Source organism: Kogia breviceps, chromosome 5 (assembly GCF_026419965.1).
Source record: "Kogia breviceps isolate mKogBre1 chromosome 5, mKogBre1 haplotype 1, whole genome shotgun sequence".
NCBI lineage: Eukaryota > Metazoa > Chordata > Mammalia > Artiodactyla > Physeteridae > Kogia > Kogia breviceps.
In genome coordinates, this window is record NC_081314.1 from 143509817 (window position 1) to 143533791 (window position 23975).

A 23975-nucleotide genomic window follows, 5' to 3' on the forward strand; every position below is an offset into this window, starting at 1 on the left:
CAAGGGATCAAGCCAAGAAGAAGATATAACAATTGTAAATATTTATGCATTCAACATAGGAGCACCTCAATACATAAGGTAAATGCTAACAGCCGTAAAAGGAGGGAAATCGACAGTAACATAATCATAGTAGGGGACTTTAACACCCCACTTTCACCAATGGACAGATCATCCAAAATAAAAATCAATAAGGAAACACAAACTTTAAATGACACATTAAAGAAGATGGACTTAATAGATATTTATAGGACAGTCCACCCAAAACAGAATACACTTTCTTCTCAAGTGCTCATGGAACATTCTCCAGGATAGATCATATCTTGGGTCACAGATCAAGCCTTGGTAAATTTAAGGAAATTGAAATTGTATCACGTATCTTTTCCAACCACAAGACTGTGAGACTAGATATCAATTACAGGGAAAAAAAACTGCAAAAACTACAAACACATGGAGGCTAAGCAATACACTACTAAATAACCAAGAGATCACTGAAGAAATCAAAGAGGAAGTCAAAAAATACCTAGAAACAAATGACAATGAAAACACGACAACCCAAAACCTATGAGATGCAGCAAAAGCAGTTCTAAGAGGGAAATTTATAGCAATACAATCCTACCTCAAGAAACAAGAAAAATCTCAAGTAAACAACCCAACCTTACACCTAAAGCAATTAGAGAATGAAGAACAACAACAACAAAAAAAAAAAAACAAAGTTAGCAGAGTAAATAGATCATAAAGATCAGATCAGAAATAAATAAATAAATAAAGAAGGAAACAGTAGCAAAGATCAATAAAATGAAAAGCTGGTTCTTTGAGAAGATAAACAAAACTGATAAACCATTAGCCAGACTCATCAAGAAAAAAAGGGAGAAGACTCAAATCAACAAATTAGAAATGAAAAAGGAGAAGTAACTGACACTGAAGAAATACAAAGGATCGTGAGAGTTTACTACAGGCAACTCTATGCCAATAAAATGGACAGCCTGGAAGAAATGGACAAATTCTTAGAAAAGCACAACTTTTCAAGGCTGACCCAGGAAGAAATAGAAAATATAAACAGACCAATTACAAGCACTGAAATTGAACCTGTGATTTTAAATCTTCCACAAACAAAAGCCCAGGACCAGATGGCTTCACAGGTGAATTCTATCAAATATTTAGAGAAGAGCTAACACCTACCTTCTCAAACTCTTCCAAAATATAGCAGAGGGAGGAACACTCCCAGACTCATTCTACGAGGTCACCATCACCCTGATACTAAAACCAGACAAAGACGTCACAAAAAAAGAAAACTACAGACCAATATCACTGACGAACATAGATGCAAAAATCCTCAACAAAATACTAGCAAACAGAATCCAACAGCACATTAAAATGATCATACACCATGATCAAGTGGGGTTTATCCCAGGAATGCAAGGATTCTTCAATATATGCAAATCGATCAATGTGATATATCATCTTAACAAATTGAAGAATAAAACCCATGTGATCATCTCAATAGATGCAGAAAAAGCTTTCGACAAAATTCAACACCCATTTATGATAAAAACTCTCCAGAAAGTAGGCATAGAGGGAACTTACCTCAACATAATAAAGGCCATATATGACAAACCCACAGCCTATATTGTTCTCAATGGTGAAAAACTGAAACCATTTCCACCAAGATCAGGAACAAGACAAGGTTGCCCACTCTCACCACTATTATTCAACATAGTTTTGGAAGTTTTAGCTACAGCAATCAGAGAAGAAAACGAAATTAAAGGAATCCAAATCAGAAAAGAAGAAGTAAAACTGTCACTGTTTGAAGATGACATGATACTATACATAGAGAATCCTAAAGATGCTACCAGAAAACTACTAGAGCTAATCAATGAATCTGGTAAAGTAGCAGGATACAAAATTAATACACAGGAATCTCTTGCATTCCTATACACTAGTGATGAAAAATCTGAAAGAGAAATTAAGGAAACACTCCCATTTACCACTGCAAGCAAAAGAATAAAATACCGAGGAATAAACCTACCTAAGGAGACAATAGACCTGTACTCAGAAAACTATAAGACACTGATGAAAGAAATTAAAGATAATACAAACAGATGGAGAGATATACCATGTTCTTGGATTGGAAGAATCAACATTGGGAAAATGACTATACTACCCAAAGCAATCTACAGATTCAATACAATCCCTATCAATCCTAACAATGGCATTTTTCACAGAACTAGGACAAAAAATTTCACAATTCGTATGGAAACACAAAAGACCCTGAATAGCCACAGCAATCTTGAGAAAGAAAAATGCAGCTGGAGGAATCAGGCTCCCAGACTTCAGACTATAATACAAAGGTACAGTAATCAAGAAAGTATGGTACTGGCACAAAAACAGAAATATAGATCAATGAAGCAGAATAGAAAGTCCAAAGATAAACTCATGAACTTATGGTCACCTTATCTTTAATAAAGGAGGCAAGAACATACAATGGAGAATATATAGCCCTTCAATAAGTGGTGCTGGGAAACCTGGATGGCTACACGTAAAAGAATGAAATTAGAACTCTCCCTAACACCATACACAAAAATAAACTCAAAATGGATTAAAGACCTAAATGTAAGGCCAGACACTATAAAACCCTTAGAGGAAAACATAGGCAGAATACTCTATGACATAAATCACAGCAAGATCCTTTTTGACCCACCTCCTAGAGAAATGGAAATAAAAACAAAAATAAACAAATGGGACCTAATGGAACGTAAAAGCTTTTGCACAGCAAAGGATACCATAAACAAGACCAAAAGACAACCCTCAGAATGAGAGAAAATATTTGCAAATGAAGCAACTGACAAAGGATTAATCTCCAAAATATACAGGCAGCTCATGCAGCTCAATATCAAAAAAGCAAACAGCCCAATCCAAAAATGGGCAGAAGACCTAAATAGACATTTCTCCAAAGAATATATACAGAATGCCAACAAACTCATGAAAGGCTGCTCAACATTGCTAATCATTAGAGAAATGCAACTCAAAACTGCAATGAGGTATCACTTCACACCAGTCAGAATGACCATCATCAAAAAATCTACAAACAATAAATTCTGGAGAGGATGTGGAGAAAAGGGAACCCTCTTGCACTTTTGGTGGGAATGTAAATTGATACAGCCACTATGGAGAACAGTATGGAGGTTCCTTAAAAAGCTACTAATAGAACTGCCATATGACCCAGCAATCCCATTACTGGGCATATACCCCGAGAAAACCATAATTCAAAAAGAAACACGTAGCACAATGTTCATTGCAGCACTATTTACAATAGCCAAGACATGGAATCAACCTAAGTGTCCAGTGACAGATGAATGGATAAAGAAGATGTGGCACATATATACAATGGAATATTACTCAGCCATAAAAAGAAATGAAATTGATTTATTTGTAGTGAGGTGGATGGACAGTCTGTCCTACAGAGTGTAGTAAATCAGAAAGAGAAAAACCAATACCGTATGCTAACACATATATATGGAATCTAAAATAATAATAATAATAATGGTTCTAAAGAACCTAAGGGCAGGACAGAATAAAGACGCAGACGTAGAGAATAGACTTGAGGACACGGGGAGGGGGAACGGTAAGCTGGGACAAAGTGAGAGAGTGGCATGGACATATATACACTACCAAATGTAAGATAGATGGCTAGTGGGAAGCAGCCACATAGCACAGGGAGATCAGCTTGGTGCTTTGTGACCACCTAGAGGGGTGGGATAGGGAGGGTGGGAGGGAGACGCAAGGGGGAGGAGATATGGGGATATACGTATATGTATAGCTGATTCACTTTGTTATACAGCAGAAACTAACACACCATTGTAAAGTGATTACACTCCAATAAAGATGTTAAAAAAGAAATGGAGGGATGTATTGGGTAAAGCTATAGGAGTAAAAAAGGAAAATAGTAAGTGGCCTCGTCACTGACTATTTGAACGCAGAAATGTGGCTCCAGTCTGTCCCCTCACCAGCATCTTAAACTACCACTGAGCCACCACCTCCTGCTCTTGGTGAAGCGATATTTACACGCAGGAAACTCACTGAGTCCCAGCTCCCAGGGAGCTCTTGGGGTGCAGTAAATTGGACTAAACTGACAACGGAAGAGAGCAAACCTCTGTGGTTTGGGAGGGGGCGAGGGAGGGTTCATGCAGGCAGGTAAGTGGAGACCGGAACATTGGAAGACGCGGCAAAGGGGAGGTTAACGCCTACCCACGTTAGGAAGTGTAAATATGTCAAGTAAACATCGCCGGTCCCTGCGTGCGTCATAGGAGCCAGGTGCTGTACGGAGGAGAATTGAACGACCTTCCTAGGTCCTCACGGTCACTCCCAGAGTACTGGCCCCGTCTTACAAACTGGAAACTGGGCCTTCAGGGGGCCAAGCAGCTTGGCTGAGGTCACCCCATCCGGAAGAGGCAGATGCAGGACAGGAACCGAGTAGGTGATCCCCAAACCAGCACATCTTTCCTGCCACCATCCTTCCTGGCTCGCTTGTAAGGATGTACGTCCTTCGATTCAAGACAGAGAGGCACGTGCAGTACAGCTGGATCCACTGAAATATGTGTCATCTCTGCTTCTGGGAGAAATGAACGGAGGGGTTTGCTCTGAGAAGCACAATCCTCATCTCAGGACCCCGCAAGCGCTCTTCCGGGCAGCGCTGAGCAAACTCCTGCTGCCCGGAGGCGGGGGGAGGGGAGCCGCCTGCACTGGGTCCCAGAGAGCTGGGGTCTCCTCCCTGGGCAGAGGCTTCCATCCGGGGAGAATGGCACCTCCCCAGGGAGACCACCTCCAACCATCCCTGCTGTTCACAGCATCATTCGTTCCTTTCCTTGTTTCTTCTTTTTGTTTTTGTTTTGTTTCTGGGTTTTTGTTCTGTTTTTTCTTTGGGGCCGTGCTGCGCGGCTTGTGGGATCCTAGCTCCCCGACCAGGGATCGAACCCGGGCCCTCGGCAGTGAAAGCGAGACCTCTTTACCCCTGAACCGCCGGGGGATTCCTTCCTTTCCTTGAAAATCCACGAGTTTCCCAAGAACCCTGGTGAGGGTTTCAGAGCTTTGGCTCTAGGTGGGAGAGCCTGAGGTTCTGATCCAGATTTGCCACCTGGGCAACTTGATGAATCTCTCATTTTCCGAAAAAATTCTGGAGAGAAATGCAGGAAAGAGTATAGGAAAGGTGAGGGAACGGAATCTGGGGAAAACTTACCAGCCTGGAACTGAGAATGGAAGGACATCCTCACAAGGCCATCCAAACACATGACGACCAGGGCAGCTCTGAGTTAGACTCCAGTTAGGATGAGGTGGGCATGCCGTTGTGTCTCAGAAATGTCGATGGGTCTCTGTGAAGCTGGGTTTCGAAGATGTAGATACAGATATAGACATAGATATGTAGATGCCAGGTCCATGTTGCTGTATCTTTTGCTCGTTTGCTTCAATCAACCCTCGGCTCAAAGCCTTTGGAGAGGATCCTATGACTAGTTTAGGCTAGCCAGCGCCCTGCTCAGTTACAGCACCGACAGCAAGCCTGTTGCTTCTGTCACCGTCCTTCTCTGCACTCTTTCTAGATAGCAAGTCATAATTAAGGCAAGGCCAGAGCCGAAAGTCGGAGGAAGTGCACATGCAGTCAAACCAGCTCTCAGATTCCAGAGCAGCTGAAAAAAAACATCACGTACCAATAAGAACGTGTGCACACCTGCGAGGACAGCCCAGCTCCTTGGTGTCGGTGCTGTGACAGAATCTAACCTTGGCTGGTTTTGTTTGTAATTTTTGAATTTTGTATAAGTTTGTGTTCCATTTGAAATATGAAAAGAACTCTTTTACAATGTAAAAACGTAAAGGAAGCTTTTAAAAAAGAGAGAGGGATGTTGAGAACAGCAATTGCCAAGCTTTACTCTGAGCTGCAGGCTTAACGCCATCTCACCCACACAACACATGATGTTTTCTTTTTTACTAGATGATGACGGCCTTGGTAATAAAATATGGAACCACACTGCAGGGGTGACATTCACCCGAAGCACTTGCATTGACCCTGAAAGCATGGGATCAAATCCAGTCCATCTGTCTGTTGAAGGAGGCTTTTCTCCTTCTCTGGTTTAAAATAACCCAGCGGATGACAATTTCAGAAATTGTTCTGTGCACTTATTCTCCCCGCAGAGGTGGGCAGAGCGGGCCTCGGGGGCTCAGTCTGCAGCAGCAGCACGTGGTCGCTTCTGGAAGGTTTCTCCGTGGGACCCCTTGTCCCGACTTGATGGTTCTACACCTCAGAGAGCAAAATCGCTATTAATACCCACCTCCAGGTTGACGCAGGATGCCCAGCTCACTCCAGATGCCACTTAACAGTTAATCCTCGTGCAAAAGACAGAGCACAGGAAGTCGATGTGGTCCAGGTGGAGGAGCGCCGGGGAAGGACATCCCGCGGGCGCTGGGGGGAGGCTCATTCACGGTAAGCATGACCGAGTTCCTAAAGCCAGCCTGCAGAGGACTGAGGAAGAGCAGGTAGGGTACCGATAGAAAAAAAACGTGTGATTCAGAAAGAGTCAGGCACCACAATGTTCACTGCAGCTCTATTTACAAAGGCCAGGACATGGAAGCAACCTAAGTGTCCATCGACAGATGAATGGATAAAGAAGATGTGGCACGTATATACAATGGAATAGGACTCGGCCATAAAAAGAAACGAAATTGAGTTATTTGTAGTGAGGTGGATGGACCTAAAGACTGTCGTACGGAGTTAAGTAAGTCAGAAAGAGAAAAACAAATACTGTATGCTAACACATATATATGGAATTAAAAAACAATGGTTATGAAGAACCTAGAGGCAGGACAGGAATAAAAATGCAGACGTTGAGAATGGACTTGAGGACACGGGGAGGGGGAAGGGTAAGCTGGGACAAAGTGAGAGAGTGGCGTGGACATATATACACTACCAAATGTAAAACAGATAGCTAGTGGGAAGCAGCCGCATAGCACAGGGAGGTCAGCTCGGTGCTCTGTGACCACCTAGAGGGGTGGGATAGGGAGGGTGGGAGGGAGACGCAAGAGGGAGGAGATATGGGGATATATGTATCTGTATAGCTGATTCACTTTGCTGTAAAGCAGAAGCTAACACACCATTGTAAAGCAATTACGCTCCAATAAAGATGCTTAAAAATAAATAAATAAATAAAGCAGAAGAGGCAAAAGAAAAAAGAAAGAAAACGTGCGGAAACAGGCTCTGCCTCCCTGGCTGCCCTCCCTCCTCTGCTGTCACTCACCTGTGGGCCCCAGTTCCACCCCTCACCTGCATGACTAGGTGATGGCTGCCGCCTCCTGCCTGCTCACCTGCTCTGCTCTAGGCCCAGAGAGGTTCTCTTACAAGGTCAGTCAGGTGGGAGCAACCCAAATGTCCATCCCCTGAAGACTGGATACACAAAGCGTGGTCCGTCCATACAGCGGAATATTATTTGGCCACATCAGCAGGACCGAGGTGCTGACACCTGCTACAATGTGGATGAGCCTTGCCAACGTTATGCTCCGTGAAGGAAGCCAGGCACAGGGGACCCTGTATTGTATGATCTCATTTATATGAAACGTCCAGAATAAGCAAATCCATAAGGACGGAGAGTCGAGTACTGTTTGCCGGGGGCTGGGCGGAGGGAGAGGTGAGGAGTGATTGCTCGATGGGCTAGGAGTTTCTTTGGGGAGTGATGAATTGTTCTGGAATTAGATAGTGGAGATGGCTGCACATCATGAATATACTAAAAACCACTGAATGATAACGCTGTAAATAGAAGAGTGAATCTTATTTTATGTGACTTTTATCTCAATAGTTTTAAAAAAGTAAGTTAGGACATGACATTCCTTAGCTTAAAGTCCTCAGTCTGGAGGCTTCCCCTCCCCCTGGGAGTACAAGGCAAGAGCTCCCCCCCGACCCGTTTGGCCCCCTCTTTGTGTTCCCGCTCTGGCCACCTGCCTGCCCACACCTCCTACCACTTCCTGGTGCCTACACTGGCCTCCCTCCTGCACCTGGAACTGCTCAAGCCTGTTCCTGCCTCAGGGCCTTGGCACAGCTGCTCCTTTAGCTGGAGGAACTTTTCAGGTTCTCCCATGACGTGTCCCCTCCCTGCATTCAGGTCTCACCTCGAATGCCACCTTCTCTCACACCTTGAGCTAAAATGCCTCCGAGCCCCCCCCCCCCCGCCTCCATGGCCCATTACCCTCTTGTCTTGCCTCTTAATTTTCTCTTGGGGTCACCCCTACTGAAACCATGCATTTAGTCTTTTACGTATCTGGTTGCTTAGTATCTGTGTCCCCCACCAGCAGACCATGACATAAGGGAACCAGGTCTGTTCTGTCCACTGCAGCATCCCCAGCATGCAGCACAGGGTATGGACTCACAAAAGGTATTTGTTGAATAGATCCAATAACATAATGCTATTTATTTCCAAACTATAAAAAAACCAAAGCTATTTTCAGTATTAATAATATCAAGTAAAATAGTTCATACTACCTAAGAGAGTCACAGACACAGGTGACAGGGGTTTAAATGAAGGTGAAGTTGTTTCTACCTGGGTTTGGGGGAAAAAGAGACCGGGCAAAATGGGAGCTGAGGAACACAGCCAGAAGTCACCAGGCTTGGGCAGGAGACAAGGACTAACTTATTACACTCAGAGCAGAGGCACAGGAGAATGCTGGGTAGAGAATTCAGCCCCGGCCTGGCCTGCCCATTGGCCTTTTGAAAAATCTTTGCCAATACATTAGTTGAGAGTGGCATTTTGTATTAATAATATTTCTTTGATTGTTAGTGAAGTTGCTGACTGCTTTTCTTATGAGTATTATCATTTCTATCTCTTCTTGTGAATATCTGTGTAGTTTGGTGCTCGTTTTTCCATTGGGTGTTGTTGGCTTGATTTCTGTGGAAATGGATCCTTAGTAAAGAGATGGGTGCTGCTTCTCACACACACAGATACACATATAGATACATATATGATACAAATGTACAGCAAATAGAGATTCCTAGTTTATTATTTAGCTTTTAATTTCATTGATGTCATTTTTGGATATGTAGTTAAATCCTTTCATTTTTTCATCATGCTGTATCTTTACTTCTATATCTAGGAAATCCTTTACACTGAGAACAGTCAGTATGCATCTACATTTTCTAACTCTTCTATGATTCCTTTTTTATACTTAACTTTTATACACGTAGAATTTATTTTAATGGCAATATGAATCAAGAACTTCTAAAAAGTTCCCACCCGTTAACCCTGCAATTCCATTTTTGCATCTCTCTGCTGAGGTCTGTTTCTCAGTCTGGTGCACGTTTGTCCCCTGAGGTGTGTGACCGCTTACCAGATGAGACTGAGGCCTCAGGGTCCCCAGGTCACATCTTCCTGGGACATCTATTGTACTGAAAGGCTTTGGGGGTAAGGCTAGAAGAGGTCATTTAAGTGATCAGTAATTGAAAGCATTATTTCAACATTAAAATAAGCCAGTCCACTCTAGAGAAGATAAAATTCATATAACATTTTAAGAAAAAAATGAAGACCTCAAAGTTGCTATTAGATTCACTTTAGGGTTAAGAAGGAAAGTTGAAGAACCACTATCCAAAGCAAGGAATCTGAGCTATGCACCAAGATTTATTTGCCAGCGTGTTCATTGCAGCTTAATTGCTTATGAAAAAAATTGGAAACAGACTAACAGTATTAAACTGTTAATATCAATTATGATAGCATAAGATACAATATGATGATAGGGATCAGTTAAAATCATTTTCATAAAGATGATTTTAATTACAATCATTTTTTCAAAGTTCAATGCAATCACAAGATAATAAGTTTAAAATGTGAGAAACAAAAATGTACCCAGTTTTACAACACCATCAAAACACACACACATAGAAAAAAGCCTGGGAAGGAAATATGCCAAAACCTTAACTGCGACAGAAGAGCGTGTGGTTTTAATTTTCTTCTTTATAATTCTCTGAGTTTCCATTTGCTTCCCAATGATTTTATGACTTTCTTCTCAGAAAAATAAACCGGGGTTTGTGGTTGATGCTACTTTGTTTGGCAGTTGTTTAGAACCGTTTCAGAAAAGAGGCAGAGGCTCTCTTAGAAGACATTTGTGGATGCATTCAGGGCCTACCTGGATAATGCAGGATAACCTTCCCATTTCAAGATCCTTAATTTAATCACATTTACAAAGACCCTTTTCCCATATATGGTAATATTCAGAGGTTCCAGACATTGGGGCCTGATGTCTTTGGAAGCCAATGTTAAGCCTACTACAGCGATCGTACCATTTTGTATCCCTGTGAGCAGCGTGGGGAAGGACATGGTTTTCACATCCTCACCAACTGAGTGTGTTGACAAAACTTTGGATTTACCAATCTATCAGTTTAGAAGTGGTATCTTAGTGTGCTTGTAATTGCATCTCTCTTACTTGAATCAAGTTTGGGATTCTTTTCATGTGTTTAAGGACATTGTGCATATTTTTTGTAAATTGTTGATATTTGTTGCATGTCTTTGATAAGGTCGTTGTGTTTGATGCCTCTCTATTGATGAACTTATTCATAAAAGGAATGTCAACACTTTGTGAGAGGGGGGGAAAAAAAAGAAAAGCGGCAGGGGGCGGTGCCCATGTCCATAAATGGCCCCAGGAGACTCTGGGAATGGGGTCCCTTTTATTTCTTTCCTGCGTGTTAGGAATGGTGGCATATTAATATTTTTGCATCTATTTTAGCATCACCCTCCGCCGGCCCCGAGCTTCGGAGACAGCCCAAACCATTACTATGTGTTCCGGAGCAAGGCTCATCCCCCTCGGCTGCCCTGAGACATTCACAAAGTGACATGGGGTCGCATTTGTCTGCTACAAGTTTTCGATCCGCTTCAGCTCCAAAACAGATCCCTCGCCAGGGCAGTTTGTGACCATGAGTGTGAGATGGATCTTCAAAGCCATTTCTTGGTCGGGAAACCTTCGGGAACACCACGGCCTCGCCTGCTGTCTCTCTGCTGGGGGTGGTACCGCCCATATATCACATGTGCCTTCACACACACGACAGCCCAGGGCAGCTGCCCACCTGGAACCCCGACCTCGGGGGCAAACGCCCTGGGACCTGCAGGGTTGTGGCAGAGCCAGAGGGACCCTGACCCCCCCCCCCATCCTGCCTTCCAGGCCCTTAGCTGTTGAACACTGAATTATTTCATACATATTACATGATTCTCTTCTCCACACACACACACACATACAAGATTAAAAATCAAAGGGAGATAGGCAATTCAGGAAAAGAGAAATAAAGAAAATCGTTGTCCAAAGGTAAGAGGATATGAGGAAAAGCGCCCCCAGGCTGATCTGCTGAAACATTTTAAGTCAGCACAGAATGAGCCCGCTTTCTCATCTCTCAGCCTGACATTCATGCTTATTTCCTTTCAGCTTCATACCTACAAGGGGGAAACGCAGCAAACTATGGGAGTCGCTCCCTCAGCTTGGCTGTCCCAGGACCCCCTTTTTTTTTATATTTCCCGATAACGCAGTTATGCCCCTGACTTGACACAGGAGTACTTTCTGAGCATTTAGTCCCTGCCAAGCACACATGCAGAGAAGCTGTGTAGGTGAAGAACGAAAGTGCTGGAAGCAGACGGCCTGAGCGAAGCCAGCACCCCCTCTTACCAGCTGTGTGAACTCAGGCACGTAACCTCTCTGTGACTCTGACTGACCAGCTCCCAGATGGAAAGAATAATCAACCTACCTCGTAGCTATTGTGAGGGTAAATGAGTGAACGCAGGCAAAGTGCTCAGAGCTCGGCCCATAGTGAGAACCGTGACACGTTAGCTACCGTTACTGTCTTAACAGAACCTAAGTGTTCTACGTCTGTTCTCACTCACACCGGGGTCTTCAAGGGTTGGATGCTGGTGACGATTATCCCCATTTCCCAGCCGTGGAAACAGAGGCTCAGGTCTGTCTGATTCCAAAGCCCTTTCTTCTCACCTTCACACCACGTCTGCCAATAAAACCCAAGTCGTGGGCCCTGTGTGAGATTGTCCAACTCCAGTTACCTTCCCCGCCATCTCTTTACTCCCCTTCCTTCCTCTACCCTCTCCCCCCCTCCTTTCCCTTCTGTCACCCAAGATACTAACATCTGGGGAGAGCCAGCAATGAACAAAAGCCATCCACCCACCAATTTATGTCTCCAGCCCAGATCTCCCGCCCAAATTCTAGACTCGCTTATTCACCAGCCAAACTCAATACCTCAAGCCCTGCATCTCCCGACCAGTGCACCAAAAGCTGAGCTCTTTTTACGCGAACTTACTGCCCCACCACTCCCCACTTCCCTTGACTCCAACCTCAGCCTTCTGGCTGCTCAGGCCCGGGGCCGTGGAGTCGTTCTCTACTCTCCCTTCCCTCGCTCTCCCGACCCCCAAGCCCCGGCCCCTCCCCACCCCTAATTAGACAGGAAGCCCTGCTGGCCCGTCCTTCAAACCATATCCAGGACCCAAGCAGTCCTCAGTGTCTTGGCCCTTTGCCCACCTCAGCTCACTCCTGATTCGCACACCACCCTCCTGACAGCTCCTGTTCTCATCACCTGTGGTTACCTGGTGTCACTCTTCCGCCCTCAGTTCGCTCCGAGCTAAAGGCAGAGTCCTTATAATGGTCCACAGGACCCTCCGTGATGCTGTCCCTCTGCAGCTCCGCCCTGCCAGCACTGCCTCTGCCCCAGCCACACGGCCTCTCGGGGACTCGGTTCCGCTGACCCCTCCTCTTGGAGCACACTTAACCCAGAGAGCTGTCTGGCTCAGCCCCTCACCCCCATTAAGCTTTCTCTCCATCTTATTTTCTCACTGATGCCTTCCCTGACCTCCCCTGTAGTGGACCAAATAGCGCCCCTCCCCAAAATCCAAGCCCACGTGGAACCTGTAAATGTGACCTTAGCTGCAAATCGGGTTGCTGCAGACGTAATTAGTTAAGAATCTCGAGATGAAATCCTCCTGGATTTGGAGGGGGTCCTAAAACCAATGACTGGTGTCTGTAAGAAGAAAGGGAGATTTGACGCACAGAGAGACACCCAGGGGAAGAAAGCCAAGAAGACAGGCGCAGAGATCAGAGTGATGTGGCCACAAGACAAGAGCTGCCTGCAGCCAGCAGGAGCTTAAAGAGACAAGGAAGAGGCTCCCCTAGAGCCTTCAGAGGGAGCGTGGCCCTGCGGACACCCGGATTTTGGACTGCCTGCCTCCAGAACTGTGAGGGAATAAACTGCTGTTGTTATAAAAGCCACCCTGTTGGTTATGGCAGCCCAAGGACACTATTCCACCTCTCTACTGACTATTGCAACCTGCCCATCCCCTCCCACCCCCAAGAGCCCCACTCCTTCCTACCTGCTCTGGTTTTTCTTTCTTTTTTTAAAATACGTGCATACAGACAGGCATACTACCCCAAAGATACTGCAAATTCAGTTCCAGACCACAAAGATAAAGCAAATATCATAATAAAGCAAGCCACACAAGTGTTTTGGTTTCCCAGTGCATATAAAAGTTATGTTTACACTGTACTGTGGTCTATTAAGTGTGCAATAGCATTATGTCTAAAAAAAAAAAAATCTACATATCTTAATTTAAAAAGACTCTATTGCTAAAAAATGCTAACCATCATCTGAGCCTTCAGTGAGTCAGAGGCAGTAACATCAAAGATCACTGGTCACAGGTCATACTAACAAATACAATAATAATGAAAAATTCTTCAATATTGTGAGAATTACCAAAATGTGACATAGAAACAGAAAGTGAGCAAACGTTGTTAGAAAAATGGCACTGACAGACATGCAGCGTTGCCACAAATCTTCAATTTGCAAAAAAAAAAACAAACACAGTAACTTTGAAGCACAATAAAGTGTAATAAAATGAGGTCTACCTGTATGTGTACATACACACAAAAACCTACTTTTACACATATTATTATTTATTTTTTCTGAACCACTCACTCTAGAATAGTTTATATTCATGGCCCTTTACACCTTAATACTAAAGTAGTAATTTCCTAGGAACATAGATATTCCCTTACAGATCCACAGGAAAGCTACTGAATTCAGAAAACTTAGCTTTGACACAATACTTTTATCCAATCTGTAGTCCGTATTCCATTTTCATCAATTATTCTAATGATGTCCTTTGTAGCATTGAATCCCCTTTCATACAGGATCTGGTCCAGAATTTAGTTGTCTCTTTAGCCTTTTTAAATCTCCTTTAACAGCTCAACTTTTCTTGTTTTTCATGATATCTGTAGAATACAGGCCAGTTATTTTACAGAATGTCCCTCTACTTGGGTTTGTTTGATGTTTCCTCTTGGTTAGATTCAGGCCATGCCTCCCGACTCAATGCATCCTATGGAATGCTCTATCCTCCTGTGTGTACCCCATCTGGAGGCGCCCGGTGTCATCTGCCCTCAACTGGGATGTTAATTCCCAGTTAAAGCTGTAGTCTGACACGTGCACAGTATTGTCTCTATTTCCCCCTTGCAAATAATGAGTCATCTATGCAATCCGTGTGGAGACTAACTCACACACACACATGCGCGCACACGCACACACACACACACGATTTAGCATCCACTGACGTTTCTGCTTAAACCAATGTTTACCATGATGCAACGTGATGATTTTTACAACTGCAACACTTGCATTTCATTTATCAAGCCAGCATCCTCCTGTAAGAAAGGCTTCCTCCCCCCTCATTTGTTTATCAACTTATCGTCAGTGTAGAGAACGCCTAGCCTCTGAGATCACCATTTTCACTATGCACTTAAAAATCATTCAACATTTACAGTGGAAGATGAGCAGTGACTTTGGTTCTCAGCTCCATTTGCACTCTGACAGAAGAAATAGATGCCTTTGCATGCACAAAAATTACTGAGAACAAAAAATAAACCAGGCAGCCTTTTAAAATACCAGTCGTGGATGGCTGTATTCCAACTCAGAGAACATAAGTTTGTAAGCAAATTAACCTTAAAGTTTTAAGAGAAAGAAGTAAATGTTAGGCATTCCTGTAACTCGGTGGACATGACTGATGATTAGAGCAGCGATGAAATAGTATGTACTGTGCTCCGAGAAACCAAGAGAGGAGGAGGAACACGAACACGGTAGGCGAAGGGCATGGGTGAAAATGCATGGGGCCTTCAGAATACTTAGCCAAGGATAACATCAAAGATGACAGAGGTGAGGTTGTTTTTGGACTATATGACAGGCCACCCAGCCAGGGAGAAGATGGGCAATGTTTCCAAATACAGATGGAAAAACTGGTTCCAAGGCCAGATCCTGTGATGATGGGGGCTGTCGACAAAACAGATGTTGGCAGAAAGCGTGACTCTGATTGAAGTGAAGCATCTGATTAATTCGTGGCTTGCCTCCTCGGAACTTTCATCTCTCACAAGTCTGAGGAAACCCTAGAACAAGGGGCTGGTGGGTAGCACGAGTCCCAATGACCAGGTGGCCATAAAAGCCACCAAACGTGTAAGCAACCAGATGTCTTTCAATAGGTGAACGGATAAACAAACTATGCTACGTGCATACCGTGGAATATTATTCGGCCATCTTACAAAGAGGAGCTATCAAGCTACACAAAGACACGCGAGGACCTTAAATGCATTATACTAAACAAAAGAATCCAATCTGAAAACTCTGTATACTATACTGTTCCAATGATATGGCATCATGGAAAAGGGAAAACTATAGAGACAGTATCAAGATCAGTGGTTGTCAGGGGTTCAGGGTGGGTAGGAGGGGAGGGATGAAAAGGTGGAGTGCAGAGGACTTTTAGGGCGGTGAAACTCTCCTGTACGATACGGTCATGATACCGCATGTCATTCTACATGGGTCAAAACTCATGGAATGTACAATACAAAGGGTGAACCCTAATGTAAACCAGGGACTTGTTCTAATAATAATGATCAGTACTGTGGTTGCCAAGGGCTGGGGGAGGGAAGGATTGGGAGTTGGGGTTCGCAGATGCAAACTATTATATACCGAATGGATAAACAACAAGGTCCTATTGCATAGCACAGGGAACTATATTCAATATCCTGTGATAAAACATAATGGAAAAGAATATATATGTGTACACATACATGTATATTATATGTGTACATGTGTTATATGTGTATATATAGTATATATGTATATATAATATATGTATTATATAACCGAATCATTTTGCTGTACACCAGAAACTAACACAGCATTGTAAATCAACTATACTTCAATAAAAAATAAATTTTAAATAAAATGATCAACATTGGCTCATCATTTGTAGCAACTATAACACTCTAATATAAGATGCTCAGTACAGGGAAACGGGGGTAGAGAGAGTGAGATGGTAGATGGGAACTCTCTGTACTTTCCACTCAATTTTTCTGTAAACATAAACTGCTGAAAGAAAAAGAATATATATATATATATTCATACATATATGAAGCTATTTTATAATTTTATAGTCTTTATAATTTTATAATCCAGTATAAAAGCCTCCCTTAAAATTATATAGAATTCATATGACGTTGTGGTATATGTTAAAGTTAATAGGCTAACGATGTCAATATCATCTACCGAATTTGGATCCCACAATATGCATGGCTGTACACTGAGAAGGAACACTTCGAACTTCCAGACTGAAGTGGGAAGTTATTTATCTTCCAACACGCAGAGAGAGGCTAAGGGAAGATAGTAGAATAAAACAAAAGAACATAAATTTTAAAATTTTTAAGGAAACAATTCATTTGGATGTTTAAGTCTTTCTTAAATGATTGAGTTAAAACCGTAACTCTCTGCACAATTGTTCCCGACACATCCTGATGAAGCAGAAAGTCTAAAACACAGGGCTGCTCCCCAGGCAGTGTCCCGCCGTTGCTTTAGAATATTCTTGCTTAAATAGAAGCATTTGTTGTTTTAACAGATCCTCAGTTAAACTGAGGGCTAATCCTGCATGCAGTAGGACATGGCATCGCATTTTCAAAACTACACACAAAGTACTCTCGGGTGAAAGAGCAAAGGCTTACCCAATACACTCTCTGAAATTAAGACTCTTCACACGTTCCAAGAAAAATAGAAGACTTTTTCCCCGGTAGCTCTACCGATCACACTAAAGGTTCTACTTCAGTTCAAACCTAAACACACAGCCAGCTCTGATGACAAAGCTGTTTAAACACTCAGTACCTCTAACAGAATAACTCGATGGTGCCAGGTTTCATTTACCTTAGATGGGGCTCTGTTTTTCCGGCTCCTGGGCCCCTCCTATCCTAAGAACAAACATCTCGTTCCAGGAAAGATTATGAGCTAATTATCAGGGATTATTGTACAAAACTACTCCTGAGTAGACAGATGGCCTCTTATAGAAAACCAATCTATAGAGTGCGTTTAAAATGGAATAAAATTCAAGAAGAGCAGACCTCTGTGTTAAAGCATATTCGACATGACACAGTTAATTTAAAAAAAAAAAAAAAAAAGCTATCATGGAACTCTGGTTCCAGGTACAATGAGAGTTAAGTGCAAGGTGGCTATATAATTTGGGGGCCCATTGCAAAGTGAAAACATGGGATCCCCATTTTAAAAATTAAGAAATTACAACTGAGCAGTAAACCAAGAGCACGTCGCTTCTGAGTGTGGGGACACAGGTGGGACGGCACACAGGTGGGACACGAAGGAAGCCTAGACAGTTTGACTTGGCTTGGACCTGTCCTGATGGTCATCTTTGCCATTTGCGGGCACTGGACAGTCACTGGTGCACAGCAGGAATATTTGAGAAAAGGGGGAATGTTTCAAACCTCTGTCTCCTCATTAATTAAACTAAAACTCTGATGTATGTTCACTATGTAACCGTATGAGAATCATGTGATTTTTGAAACATTTTGAAAATGATCATTTTTTAAAATTTTATTTTATATTGAAGTTGTGTTAGTTTCAGGTGTACAACAAAGTAATTCAATTATACATATACGTCTATCTATTCTTTTTCAGATTCTTTTCCCATGTATATATAGGATATCACAGAATATTAAGTAGTGTTCTCTGTCTTTGTTGATTATCTATTTTACATATAGTAGTGTGTATATGTTAATCCCAACCTCCTAATTAATTTATCCCTCCCCCCGACCTTTCCCCTTTGGTAACCATCAGTTTGTTTCCTAAATCTGTGAGTCTATTTCTGTGTTGTAAATAAGTTCATTTGTGAAAATGGTCATTTTTGTCAGGACCCAAAATCCTTTTCTTTACTGCTAGGTTTGAGACATCACCAGAACCCATCCCCACCACATCTGCACTGAAAACGCCACTTACCTTCTTTAGCTGCTGTTCCTTGAGAGCTTCCCCAGAGACACAGCAATCCTGTCACCCCAGTCGGCTAAGTACCTGCCCCCGCTTGGTACTACATCCTTCCCGGGGACGGGCTAAACAAAGGGGTGCCTTGGGGTCTAACCTAAAGGAATTGCACGCTCAGGCCCTCCCTCCAAGAATGTTCACAGCCCCTGAAACCTGTCCAAAGAAAACTGTAAAACTTCCACCCTCGATCCAGCAGTTCTGAACACTGGGTCTGTGTGTTTCCTTGCTAAAACCAAGCCAATGAGATGCGACGTGGACCCATAAAGGTTGGTTTTGCTGAGCCAACCTCAAACAATTTTAGTGCGTGCCTTTTTGCATTTATCACAGCTATGCAGTCAGAAAGTCTGACGTCCGTTAAAACTAAAAGGTCATTCATGTCAACAGCAGGACTGTCTCAGTTTACAGCGGGGTTCCTTCTTGTCTAGAAAAAGCAAGGGGCTTTAGTGAAAAGGATTTGGGTTTTCCATCTGGATTTTATTTTAGGTTTTTAATTGTTTTTAGACATAGTTAATGTTTGACAAGGTAATACTTGCCTGTTATCAAAAAGTGTGAGAAGGTATACAAATAAGAAGTTTCCCTCCTGCCCCATCCAACAAACCTCCACACTTAGTGGGTGGTTTTACATAATACCTTCTATCTAATATTCAGAGATTACTATGCAAATACAAACAAATGGATACCTTTTGCACAAACGGTAGCATATACCCTATACCCTATTCTGCACAGTTCCGTCCCGAGAGCGCGTTCGTTAAGTCCAACTTGTTCGTGTGTTCAACAAAGTTCGCCTAGGTACCCAACTAACACAATCGGCTATAAACTCCAAACGGATTAAAGACTTAAATGTAAGACCAGACACTATAAAACTTTTAGAGGAAAACGTAGGAGAAACACTCTTTGACATAAACCACAGCATAATCTTTTTTGACCCACCTCCTAGAGTAACAGAAATAAAAACAAAAATAAATAAATGGGACTTACTTGAACTTAAAAGCTTTTGCACAGCAAAGGAAACCATAAACAAGACAAAAAGACAACCCTCAGAATGGGAGAAAATATTTGCAAATGAAACAACAGACAAAGGATTAATCTCCAAAATATACAAAAAGCACATGGAGCTCAATATCAAAGAAACAAACAATCCAGTTAAAAAATGGGTGGAAGACCTAAACAGACATTTCACCAAGGAAGACACACAGATGGCCAAGAGGCACATGAAAAGCTGCTCAACGTCACTAATTATTAGAGAAATGCAAATCACAACTACCATGAGAGGGCTTCCCTGGTGGCGCAGCGGTTGAGAGCCCGCCTGCCGATGCAGGGGACACCGGTTCGCGCCCCGGTCTGGAAAGATCCCACGTGCCGCGGAGCGGCTGGGCCCGTGAGCCGTGGCCGCTGAGCCTGTGCGTCCACAACGGGAGAGGCCACAACAGTGAGAGGCCCGCGTACCACACACACAAAAAAAAACTACAATGAGGTTATCCCTTCATGCCAGTCAGAATGGCCATTATCAAGAAAGCTAGAAACAATAAATGCTGGAAAGGGTGTGGTGAAAAGGGAACCCTCCTACACTGTAGGTGGGAATGTAAATTGATACAGCCACTATGGAGAACATTATGGAGGTTCCTTAAAAAACTAAAAATAGGGCTTCCCTGGTGGCGCGGTAGTTGAGAGTCCACCTGCCGATGCAGGGGACACGGGTTTGTGCCCCGGTCTGGGAGGATCCCACATGCCGCAGAGCAGCTGGGCCCGTGAGCCATGGCCGCTGAGCCTGCGCGTCCGGAGCCTGTGCTCCGCAAGGGGAGAGGCCACAGCTGTGAGAGGCCGGAGTAATGCAAAAAAAAAAAAAAAAAAAAAAAACTAAAAATAGAACTACCATATGACCCAGGAATCCCACTACTGGGCATATACCCTGAGAAAACCATAATTCAAAAAGAGACATGCACCTCAATGTTCATTGCAACACTACAACAGCCAGGACATGGAACCAACCTAAATGTCCATCGACAGATGAATGGTTAAAGAAGATGTGGTATATATATACAATGGAATATTACTCAGCCACAATAAAAAGAAACAAAATTGAGTTATTTATACTGAGGTGGATGGACCTACAGCCTGTCATACAGAGTGAAGTAAGTCAGAAAGAGAAAAACAAATACCGTATGCTAACTCATATATATATATGGAATCTAAAAGCAAAAAAAAAGTGGTACTGATGAACCTAGTTGCAGGGCAGGAATAAAGAGGTAGACATAGAATGGACTTGAGGACACAGGGTCGGAGGGGAAGCTGGGGTGAAGTGAGAGTAGCATCGACATATATACACTCCAGAATGTAAAGTAGTTGGCTGGTGGGAAGCAGCCGCATAGCACAGGGAGATCAGCTCGATGCTTTGTGACCACCTAGAGGGGTGGGATAGGGAGGGTGGGAGGGAGACGCAAGAGGGAGGGGATATGCGGACATGTTTATGCGTATGGCTGATTCACTTTGTTGTGAAAGAGAAAGTAACATGGTATTGTGAAGCAATTATACTCCAGTAAAGATCTATTTAAAAAAAAAAAAAAAAAAAAAGAATGTATCTGGGACACATGGAGCTGATGCTGTTGCCCTGGGTACCCATCTCTGAGTGGGCATGGGCACTTAGCTGAAGTGCTGCCATTTTGCCCTCCTGTGAACACCCCACCAGCAAGGCCTGAGGGCTCCTCTATCCACTTCCCAACCAACACTTCGTATTAAAAGTCTTCCTAATTTTGCCTAATGGATTTAAAGCAATATCTTATTCTTTTGCTTTGCATTTTTCCCATTCCCATTCCTAAAGAGTGTCTCCTCCTAAGCTTAAGCACCTTTGGAGGTCTGCCTCTCCTGTAAATCACCTGTTTATATCCTTCACCCCTTTTTCCATTAGAATTTCTTCTTTTTTAAAAAATTGAAATATAATTGATTTACAATGTTGTGTTAGTTTCTGGTATACAGCAAAGTGATTCAGTTTTATATGTATATATTTTTTTCTTTTTCATATTCTTTTCCTTTATGGTTTATTACAAGATATTGAATATAGTTCCCTGTGCTATACAGTAGGTCCTTGCTGGTTATCTATTTTATATACAGTCGTGTGTATATGTTAACCCCCTTTCCCCTTTTCCTAACCATAAGTTTGTTTTGTATATCTGTGAGTCTGTTTCTGTTTTGTAATTAAGTCCATTTGTATCAGATTTTAGATTCCACATGTAAGTGATATCATATGGCATTTGCCTTTCTTTTCTTTAAACCAGTTTCTGAAATAAAGTCATTCTACCAGTTAGTCTATAAGTCTCTGCTGGCTTATGCATTCAAGAGTCTTTTTTTATTGAAGTATGGTTGATATACAATGTTGTGTTAATTTCTGCTGTACTTATTTGTAAATAAGTTCATTTGTATCATATTTTAGATTCCACATATAAGTGTTATCATATGATGTTGGTCTTTCTCTGTCTTACTTCACTTAGTATGAGAATATCTCGGTCCATCCATGTTGCTGCAAATGGCATTATTTCACAGAACTCCTTCTCGTTGGTACTGGTTTGTAGGTGTTTCTTGTATATTCTCTATTCGTTTCGGCTGTGGACACCTCTTTCTGCAACCTGACACCTCCTCCAACCTGTCGTCTTTCTCTAACCTTGTCCGTGGGGTCCTCGCGGGCAACAGATTTTATTGATTTTGGTTTGTTTGTTTGTGATGTGAGCTTGTAAACTTTGGCTTATTAATCCTTTTCCCTCTCTAAGGCCAAAGACATTCTCCTACATCTGTTATTGAATTTATGGTTTTATGGTTCACATGTAGGCCTTTACTCCAGTGGGGGTCAAAGCTGGTAATGAAGTTATCTTTACATTGCAAGACAAGCCGCGCAGTAGCCAATGTGTAAAAGCCAGACATTTCCTTGCAACGGCCAGAGTCCCCGTCTTGAGCCTGTACCTCTGGGGACGGCTCAGCAGGTATGTTCTAAATTCCAGTGGCTGAAGGCTTTACGGAGGCTCCTTCTCATGGAGCTGTTCCATCCGGAGCCCCCTGGCAAGAACGCCCACGCGCTCCTTCCTCCCCAGGACAAACCCCACTGAGCCCCAGTATGGGGGGCCATCTTAGTTCACGGTTTCCAGGAAGACCCGATTTGTGGTTCCAATGTGGCCGGAGCAGGTATCATCAGAGTAGTACCTGAAATACTTACATATTCCACTAACCAGCGCCTGCTCTCTGCCAGGAACTGTCATAAGCACTTAGCACCCCTTATCCCAGGATCTTTCTTGTGGTGTAAGGTCTCATCGAAGCCTCAGTGGAGACAGTCCAGGGAGTGACGAGACATGGCTGGTGAGAATTCGTCAGGCGCAGAACATGAAGTGACACACATTACACCCCGAGAAACCAATGTCATTGGCCAAACTTCCAGCATCCGCTACAGGAAACCATTCATGGCTTGTACCTCCTCTGAGCCCAGCCCTTTGCTTGAGGGTCCTGGTAACAGCGTGACTGCTTGGCATCCAGCTGGGGCACATGCAGAGCCGTGGCAAGAAATGCTCGCGGTTAAGATTGTAACACAGGGTGGAATCTAAAAAATAAAAAAATTCACGAGCTTCCCTGGTGGCGCAGTGGTTAGGAATCCGCCTGCCAGTGCAGGGGACACGGGTTCGAGCCCTGGTCTGGGAAGATCCCACATGCTGCGGAGCAACTAAGCCCGTGAGCCGCAGCTACTGAGCCTGCGCTCTAGAGCCCGTGCTCCACAACAAGAGAAGCCACTGCAGTGAGAAGCCCGTGCGCAGCAAGGAAGGCCCAACGCAGCCAAAAATAAAATAAATAAATTTATAATTATTAATTAATTAATTTAAAAGTCACCAAGGGGGGAAAGCAGCTGGGGGGGATGAATTGGGAGATCGGGATTGACATGTATACGCTAATATGTATAAAATGAATAACTAATAAGAACCTGCTGTATAAAAAAATAAATAAAATAAAATTCAAAAAAAATAAAAATAAAAAAGTCAAACTCATAGAAACAGAGAGTAGAATGGTGATTGCCCGGGGCTGGGGGTGGGGGAAACAGGAGAGGCTGGTAAAAGGGTACAAACTGAGTTATGAGGAAGGTCTGAGGATCGAATGTATAACATGGTGACTGTCATTTAGAATACTGTGTTGAATAATTGAAATTTGCTGAAAGAGTGGAACTTAAGTGTTCTCAAAAAAAGAGAGAGTAAATACGTGAGGTGTTGGATGTGTGGTCATTAGCAGGATGGTGGGAATCTTTCAAAAGTGTACAGATATCTAATCACCACATTGTACATTTTAAATACATTACAATCTTATTTGTCAACCATACCTCAATAAAACAAAAAATAAAGCTGTAGCCACATGTCAAGTGGGGTTCTCCCCATGCCCCAGACCTTGACGACGTCAGCTTGGACCCCCAATTCCATGTCAGATGCGGCAGTATGAGGTCCTCTCCATTCATCCAATGGTTTCCTGAAGTTTCAGCCTCCAGGCCGCAGCCCTGGGGCAAGGTCTCCAGCATGTGAACACACAAGCACACATGAAAGCCCAAGCATAATAACAAATGCTGGAGAGGATGTCGAGAAAAGGGAACCCTCCT